General features: G+C 44.5%; 1 pseudogene; it reads left to right on the forward strand.

The window, feature by feature from the left end:
- Positions 1 to 201: 201 nt before the first annotated feature.
- LOC138094437 (arrestin domain-containing protein 4 pseudogene) lies at positions 202 to 1,498 on the forward strand (annotated as a pseudogene).
- The last annotated feature ends 5,218 nt before the right edge of the window (positions 1,499 to 6,716 follow it).

Raw genomic sequence — 6,716 nt, forward strand, 5'->3', positions numbered from 1 at the left:
GATTCCATCCCTGCTTTGGGGCAACTACTCAGGCCACACACACAACAAAGATCCTGTGTCTGGGAGACCCCAGGAAAGCAAACAAGCATTAAAAAAAAAAAAAAAACTAATAAATATAAAACAAACATTCTCAAAATATCCTGAAAACAAAAAGAAAAATTTGAATATTTACACAGTAAGGAAATCTAGATTTATTCCACTATGATTGTTAAACAGATTGCAATAAGTAAATATAATGTTGACTGGTGCCGCTGTTGTATTTCTTTTTATGGTTTTTAGGAACAGAAATTGGATACCGCAATCGTGTAAACGTAAAGTAATTTATTAGGGGATAACACATAACTTGTGGGGTCTCCCGCCAGGGCACCACACAGTGGCTGCGAGGGCCTCAGTGTGCAGCTGGGTGCTGCGGAGCCAGGGTGCAATCTGTGCCTGGAGACCCAGAGTCCCTGCTGCCTGCAGGTGGAGTACCTGGTCCTGCACCTGAGCTGAGCATTTGCCTACTACAACCTGGAAAACATGCATTTCCATTTAGCTTTCAGCTTCCATCTGAACCTTTGGTAGCCTCATTCATCGGGAAATATGCAACTATTCAGTACTGTGTGAAAACCTCTGTATTGAAAGCTGAAGAGAAAATAGTTGGCTGTTGGGTTTTTTAATTAATTAATATTTCCATTTTATTTATTTTTAATTGGAGTACAATTGCTTTATGGTGTTGTCTTAGTTTCTACTGTACAACAGCATGAACCAGCTATATGTATGCCTATCTCCCCTCCCTCTTGAGCCTCCTTCCTATTCTCCCACCCCACTCTGTTAATTTTTCACCTCTGGTCCAATTTCACTGAGTGCCAAGACTGAAGGAAAGGGATACTGCAATGGAGAATCTATTCCAATTTACACAGAAGTAGAAAATTGTTGCTCTTGTCTGATTGATCCCAAAGTGGCTGTTTTCCAGATGCAGACATACCTGGTCAACAGGAAAACAAAGACTGTGAGGCTGGAGGTGGCCAACATGACTGGGAACCACATCGCCTCCAGGAGCACCAACAGCTGGAAAGGGAAGATCCTTAGGATTCCGCCAGTGATGCCAACCATCCTGAACTGCTGCAGCATAAAGGGGACTACTCTTTAGCTGTGTCTGTTCACATTCCTGGTGCTAAAACAAGCTGATGCTTGAGCTGTTGTTAGTGATCAGCATGATTCCATTAGTAATGGTTTTGGCAGCAGGAACTCCAGAATATCCAGCTGGTTCATATGAGCTGGTTGACACTGACTCTGCCAGATCAGCTGGAAGCACCACCAAACTATGAAGACGTGGCATGAGAGGAAGAATTCTCTAGACACACTTCTTACCTTCAACCCGCTGTGAGGGGGAGTCATGCCGTCGTTTGTTTGCCTTCCCTCAGGAATCAGATTTTGGACTCCGCCTCTTTATTCAGAGGTAAATTCACATCCTAGAGATGTAGAAGAGACCCAACCTGCTTCCTTCATTCTCTGAACATATTCAGAAATCACTGTGTTAATCATCAAATTAGAACGTTGGTTCTTTACCCCTGCCCTTTTGAGGAAGAGGGAGGGAAGATGAGCTTAAGGACATAAATATATATCAACATTGAAGATGACAGAAGTTAAAGAATTTGTTACTTACCAGTGGGGCAGCAGGATTGTTGCACAAGTTTGTGATGTGGTCTTGTGTCCCTTTTGAATGAGAGGGCAAAGATGTGAAAAGTCACAGAATGTAATGGAAGTTCTGATGTGATAAAGTGGAGGGGTGCCTGTGTTGACCCAAGAGAAAGTGCCTACATATAGTGGAAATACTATGTGAGCATATCTTTAAGAAGGTTTCTCAAAGTGGAAAAGCTGTGTCTTATTCTTTAAAGTGGTATGAATGCATTAGGAGGAGATAATTTTGGAGAATATAGAAGCACAGGGGTGTAAATGAACAGAAAAGAAGCCCACTCTAAATACAAAGTGAGGCCCTCTGGTGTCAGGGTCTTTACATTCCACAGGACAACTGGAAGAACCATAGCTTTGACTAAACGGACATTTGTCAACAAAGTAATGTCTCTGCTTTTTAATATGCTGTCTAGGTTTGTCATAGCTTTTCTTCCAAGGAGCAAGTGTCTTTTAATTTCATGGCTGCAGTCACCATCTGCAGTGCTTTTGGAGCCCCCCAAAATAAAGTCTGTCACTGTTTCCATTGTTTCCCCATCTATTTGCCATGAAGTGATGGGACCATATGCCATGATCTTAGTTTTTTGAATGTTGAGTTTTAAGCCAGCTTTTTCACTCTCCTCTTTCACCTCCATCAAGAGGCTCTTTAGTTTCTCTTTGCTTTCTGCCATTAGGATGGTGTCATCTGCATATCTAAGGTTATTGATATTTCTCCCAGGCAAGCTTGATTCCACCTTGAGATTCATCCAGCCTGGCATTTTGCATGATGTACTCTGCATACAAGTTAAATATGCACGGTGACAACATATAGCCTTGACATGCTCCTTTCCCAATTTTAAAACATGTTGTTCCATGTCTGGTTCTGTTTCTTCTTGACCTGCATACAAGTTTCTCAGGAGATGGGTAAGATGGTCTAGTATTCCCATCTCTAAGAATTTTCAAGAGTGTGTATAGATCCAAAGTCAAAGGCTTTCATGGTTAATGAAGCAGAAGTAGATGCTTTAAACTGATAACCTTACATGAATTGAAGATATGCGTACACAAAACTATGTCACATATTACAAGTCTGATACAAACCCATATGTAAAAAATAAAATAGTTCTTTAATAGGAAGAATTGCAGTAGAAGTAGGGAGAGCAGAGAGAAGGAGGAGCCCGGAATAAGAGAATGAACATAATTACATAAGAAAGGATAAGAGTTCTGCAAATAACAAAAAAGAATGAAAGAAAAAAGTCTTGAAAACGTGGCATTAACTCAGGGCATTTGTGAATTAGGTATGAAAACCATAGTATATATGAAGTCTTCTTTTGATTCAGATCATCTACTGTAGAAAAAAATAGGAATATTACAATTCTAAGTAGGCAAGGAACTCTTCTTTTCCCCACCCCTGCAATGATCACTCCGTTCCTCTTTTCCCTTCCTGATGTGAAAGCAAGAGGACCTGGAATCTCAGCCCAGCTCCAGCATGAACCAGCTGTGGGTGGAACTTGACTGAGCCTGTCTCTAACACCAGGCCATCCTCTCTCATTTGCTCAAAGAAGAGAACCTGAAGTGTGATTTGACCAGTTGTGCCTCCCAAGCAAAGAGGCTTCTTCCAGTGAATGGAAACTGCCCGCGACCCTCATCTTCTCCCTCCCCCTCCTTTAACCCAATCACCAAAAACCACTCAGAACTTCCGTGCCCCTCCCAGAAAGATGTAGTGATCTCGTCAGCCCCCAGGGACCCCCGAGGTAATTTGCAAGGCAAATGAGTGCGGATCCCACCTATCAACACCCAGGTTTCCCAAAACCAGGTCAGGCAGGCACTATAAAAGGCACACTCCGCACCCCGCCCAGTCATTCGCGCCTGTGCTTAGACCCACTGAGCTCTCGGTCTGGTGAGGAGGCTGAAGCCATGGAAGCGCAGTGCTGGAGGAGGGCACGTCCCGAGCCCGCCTTGCCTCCGGGCCTGAACCGAGAGCAGGCCTGGGCCTGGGCTCTGGATAACTTCCCCGCGCTGAGCCGCCCCTCCTGCCTCAGCCCCGAGTTCTGCGGGGACGCGCACTACTGCGCCTGTGGGCTGCCGCGCCACGCTTGCCCCGGACCCGCGGACGGTCTCCGCGTCGACATCGGCCAGAAACGCTGGCGAGACCCGCAAGGCCACGAGCCGGCTGCTAGTCCGGGATGGAGCGACAGTCCCGTCAAGAAGAGGCCCAGGCCGCACAGCGCCGGGCCCAGCAGGGTCTGAACAGCCAGCCGATGCCAGCAGCGGCGGAGGCTGCCAGACCCGCGGCCAGATCGCCTCCAGGAGGCCAGGAGGCCCTCCACCCCACCCCACCCCACCCCACACACCTTGAGGTTGCCGAAAAGTGAGACTTGAAACCCGGTGGAACCCGGCAAGGAAAGGAATAGCAGCCTCCTGTCTGGCCCACAGCACCCCTTCAGTCACCACCCTGGACTGGAGCCTGGGTCACCCCAGCGGAGGCCCAATCTGCCGAGGGACTTCTCCCCTCGGCTCCGCCTCTCTCTGGAACGAGCCTGGAGATATCTGTGGGGCAGAACATTCCTTCTTTGTTCTTCCGTTCTTGGATAATTGACGGGCTTTTCTATTAGAAATCTCTTCAGCCATAAAAAGGAACGCATTTGAGTCTAGTCTAATGAGGTGGATGAACCTAGAGCTTATTATTCAGAGTGAAGTCAGTCTGAATGAGAAAGAGCGTTCTCCTATACTAACGCGCATATATATGGAATCTAGAAAGATGGTGCTGATGAATTTATTTGCAGGGCAGCAATGGAGAGACAGACATATAGAGAACAGATTTATTGACAGGGCAGGGGGAGAAAGGAGAGAGTGAGCTGTATGGGAAATGTAAGAGGGAAACTACATTAGCATATGTAAAGTAGAGAACCAATGGGAATTTGCTGTCAACTCCCTGAACTCAAACTGGGGCTCTGTAAGAATCTAGAGGGGTGGGATGGCGAGAGAGATGAGAGGGAGGTTCAGACCAAGGGGGGACATACGTATTCCGATGGCTGATTCATGTTGATAGTGGGCAGAAAACAACAAAATTCTGTAAAACATGACCCTTCAATTAAAAAATAAAGTAGGAAAAAAGAAATCTCTCTTCAGGAATCTATGCTATCAAGGAACTTTCCTGTTGATGTACTCAGAATTGTCATACTTCTTATATTAATTCCAATTTGCACAATGATTAAAACATGCTTCCCTATTCTCTTGCTTGTGAATTGATTTGGGTGGGTGGAGTCAGGACTGGAAGTGGTATTGGAATGGGGGAGTCTTTGCCTGAAAGAACTGAGACCCAGGTCAGGGATCCAAAAGATTAAGGAAATACAAAATGAACCCATGACATATAACCTTGAGTACCTTGGTGGCCTATATTAATCTCTTTCATTTGTTCAAATATTGGTAAAGTAGCACTCCCCAACATAGCTTTTGGGAAAATTTTGAAAGGATCTTTAGAAAGCCAGTATGATAATACGCATTAAACATTTCAACAGGAATACTCTTGAGCCAGAGTACTAATTCTATAAGCAAAAATTGCAGTTAAAAACAGACATGTATGCCAATACAAGATAAAAAATGTAAATGATAGTCATATCTCCACAATTCCAAATGATACTGCTCTTAGAGATAAAATGGAAGGCATGGTTTTTAAACCATATTAATTTTTGACTGCTATTGCTTCGTCGCTATGCTGGTTTTTCTCTCGTTGTGGTGAGTGGGGGCTACCCTTCAGGTGCAGCGTGCGGGCTTCTCATTGCAGTGGCTCCTCTTGTTGCAGAGCATGAGCTCTAGGGCTTGTGAGCTTCAGTAGTTGCAGCATGTGGGCTCAAGAGCACAGACTCAATGGTTGTGGCACCAGGGCTTAGCTGTTCCCACAGCATGTAGGATCTTCCCAGATTAGAGTTTGAATCCATGTCTCCTACATTGGCAGGCAGATTCTTTACTGCTGAACCACCAGGGAAGACCCTGCAAGACATGATTTTTAAAAGACACCCAGAGGCTGAATCTTAGACAGGTAGTGACTATAGCAACTAAGCTTGAAGGCCGTGTTTCTAAGCAAGTTGGAAGGGAAAGCACTGACGCACAGCTACCCATAAGGCTGAGAGAGGGCAGAGTTCCAGAGCCTTTCCTATGTAACATTCTGCTGCAGTTCCTTCCTCAAGTGCCTACGTCGGTCCTTCATGGCTTTTCTGGGTCTCACGAAGCCACCAGCTCTACAGTATTCAGCTTCCTGGGGGCTGAAGTTAGAGATGATGGGGAACCATCACTCACCACACAATTCTCATCCTAGTTCAAGTGGAGCAATCCCCCAGGCTCTCAGCTCTGGGGGTGGTTCAGACCCAAGTTCCTGTCCCCTGTGGGACAGGGAGTAACCCAGGCTACCCCTCTGGCTTCCAGACAACAAAACGCTTGAGGGTAGACACACGAAGTTCCATACCTTTGGTCTCCTAGATGCTGAATCAATGTATCTGGGCCAAGAGGTTGGACCCAGAAAAAGTTTTGTGGAGAACGGGCAATGCCCACGTGACAGTAACACAGAGAGCTGTGTAGTTTTCCAATGGAAATTACAGATCCCATCATGTGCTAATCAGTACTTCATGCCGAAATATGACTTCAATTCTGTAACCCTACATTTTCTTACTTATAAAATGTAATTTATAATAGCACTTAAATAAATGGGATAAGAAAAATGACACAGCGCAGTGCTTATCATAAGTTCTTAGTGACTGTTACCTGTAGTAGCTTGAAAGGTAACGTGAATAGGCATTAGAATCCTTCTATTTCTTGTTGAACTATCTCTAAACATTTTAATATAAAATATTTAATGTAAATATTTTAAAGAGAAATAGGACAGTACCTTATAAATTGAAAATATAACTTGCACCCTATCCCTTCCCAACTGATGAGTAACAATATTGATAGATTTTGAAGGATGTTTTTATGTTTTACAAATGTAAACATACTAATGCAAATTAATGAAACAAATATTATTTCCCTCCAAAGAACCACATTATATGCATGGATTAATAACTTGACTT

Source organism: Capricornis sumatraensis, chromosome 18 (assembly GCF_032405125.1).
Source record: "Capricornis sumatraensis isolate serow.1 chromosome 18, serow.2, whole genome shotgun sequence".
NCBI lineage: Eukaryota > Metazoa > Chordata > Mammalia > Artiodactyla > Bovidae > Capricornis > Capricornis sumatraensis.